Source organism: Equus przewalskii, chromosome 7, assembly GCF_037783145.1.
Source record: "Equus przewalskii isolate Varuska chromosome 7, EquPr2, whole genome shotgun sequence".
Taxonomy (NCBI): domain Eukaryota; kingdom Metazoa; phylum Chordata; class Mammalia; order Perissodactyla; family Equidae; genus Equus; species Equus przewalskii.
Window position 1 is genome coordinate 76,871,832 of NC_091837.1, and position 2,525 is coordinate 76,874,356.

The 2,525-nt window shown below is 46.6% G+C and overlaps 1 pseudogene; it reads left to right on the forward strand.

The window, feature by feature from the left end:
• Positions 1–564: 564 nt before the first annotated feature.
• LOC103565833 (lipid transferase CIDEC-like) lies at positions 565–1,195 on the forward strand (annotated as a pseudogene).
• Positions 1,196–2,525: the final 1,330 nt, after the last annotated feature.

Genomic DNA, 2,525 nt, shown 5'->3' on the forward strand with positions numbered 1-2,525 from the left:
AGTAGTTTACATCATTGTGAAATTTCAGTTGTACACTATTTCTTGGCTATCACCATAAAAGTGCTCCCCTTCACCCCCTGTGCTCACCCCTCTCCCCTCTTCCCCTGGTAACCACTGAACTGTTTTCTTTGTCTGTGTGTTTGTTTGTCTTCCACATATGAGTGAAATCATCTGGTGTTTGTCTTTCTCAGTCTGGCCTATTTCACTTAACATAATACCCTCCAGGTCCTTCCATGTTGTTGCAAATGGGATGATTTTGTCTTTTTTCATGGCTGAGTAGTATTCCATTGTGTATATATATATATATATATATATATATATATATATATATATATATACCACATCTTCTTTGTCCAACCATTAGTCACAGGCATTTGGATTGTTTCCATGTCTTGGCTTTGTGAATAATGTTGCAATGAACATAGGGGTACATCAGTCACTTTGGATTGTTGATTTCAAGTTGTTTGGGTAGATATCTAGTAGTGGGATAGCTGGGTCATACGGTATTTCTATTTTTAGTTTTTGTGAGGAATCTCCATACTGTTTTCCATAGTGGCTGCACACAGTCTTGAGGACCTCTTCCACAAGATCTGCGACAAGCTGATGCTGGCAGAAGAGCCCTTCTTCCTGGTACTGGAAGAAGATGGCACTGCTTTAAAGACGGAAGAGTATTTCCAAACCCTGGCAGACAAAACAGCGCTCACAGTCCTCTAGAAGGAACAGAAATGGAAGTCCCCGTCAGAGCAGGTAAGGTCCCACCTGTGGGGGAGAGAACATCTGGAGCCCAGGGGAAGTCTTTGAGAGGGTGCCAACCACACGCTTGTCTTGATGCAGGGGACTAGGTACCAACTCTCCCTCTCCCATAAGCCTGCCAAGAAGGTCAATGTGGCCTGTACAAGGTGAACCTACAAGATTTCATTGCTTATCTGATGGAGAAAGCGACCCTCTACGACACACACCCCCTTCCCTACAATCTGCACTGCTAGGGACCAAGGGCACCATGAAGGAAGCTCTTCACGGGGCCCACCCTCCTCAGCATGCAGGCCCCAGGCCATGTGCTGTTTGGCACCTCCTGTTCCATGCAGCAGTTCCTGGATGCCACAGGGGGAGGGCAGCCCCCCAAGGGCAAAGCCTCATCCCTCATCCCAACCTGTCTAAAGATACTACAGTGAAGACCCAAGTCCTTGGAGGCCTTCCCCAGCCAAAGACTAGGGTGGGGACCCCATGCTCAGCTGGTGGCACCCCCAAGCCTGGCAGCTGGAGAGCTTCTTGCCTCCACAGACCCGCCTCACCCCACAGGACAATGAATGAGGAAGCAGGAGGAAGGGCCAGAAACCTGGGGTGGGCTGGCCAAGGGATCTGAGGTTTCTTGGCCTGGCCCAGCTCCTTCCTACCCAAAGTAGCTCAACTGACCAAGGCTGGTCCCAGCAGGCTATGGCGTGACGTCTGCTCCTCGGCAATGTCTTCACATGCCCTGCTCTCATTACACTCCCTACCTCCTGGCCCCCATCCCAGAATCCTCCTGAGGGAATTGTCAAGCCCCACTAGTGTATGATATTAGAGAGTTTATAAGAAATTATTTATGCTGGAAAAAACTCACTCCCCACCTCATTTTCTGAGCCTGGTATAAATATGATACCAACATTTGACAAGACATTATGAGAAAGGATAATTCCAGGCTAATCTCACTCATGAACATTAGATGTAAAAATCCTGTACAAAATATTTACAAACAGAATCCAGCCATATGCAAAGGGATCAATATACGTAATGATCCAGTTCGTTTTCTCCCCCAGGAAAACATGATGTATTTACATTCCAAAATCAACCATTGTAGGGGCTGGCCTAGTGGCATAGTGGTTATGTTTGTGTGCTCTGCTTCAGCGGCCTGGGGTTTGCATGTTCAGATCCCTAGCACAGGCCTAGCACTGCTCATCAAGCCATGCTGTGGTGGCATCCCACATAAAAAAAAATCATAGAGGAAGATTGGCACAGATATTAGCTCTGTGACAATCTTCCTCAAGCAAAAAGAGGAAGATTAGCAACAGATGTTAGCTCAGAGCCAATCTTCCACACCAAAAAAAAAAACCAACCATTGTAATTCTCCATATTAACTGAACAGAGGAGAAAAGTTACAAAATCACCTCAACAGGTACAGAAAAAATTGATTAAATTCAGATTCCAATTATGGTTAAGACAAAGAAAACTTTTAGTAATCCAGGAAGAGAAAGAACCCTTCTTAATCCAACCATGGGCATCCACAAAAAGCCTATAGTAAACAACATAATTAACAGTTGAGTATTAGGGCTGGCCCAGTGGCACAGTGGTTAAGTGCGCACGTTCTGCTTCAGCTGCCCCAGATTCACTGGCCTGGATCCTGGGTGCAGACCTGGTGCCGCATGGGAAGCCATGCTGTGGCAGGTGTCCCACATATAAAGTAGAGGAAGATGGGCACGGATGTTAGCTCAGGGCCAGTCTTCCTCAGCAAAAAGAGGAGGATCGGTGGCAGGTGTTAGCTCAGATCT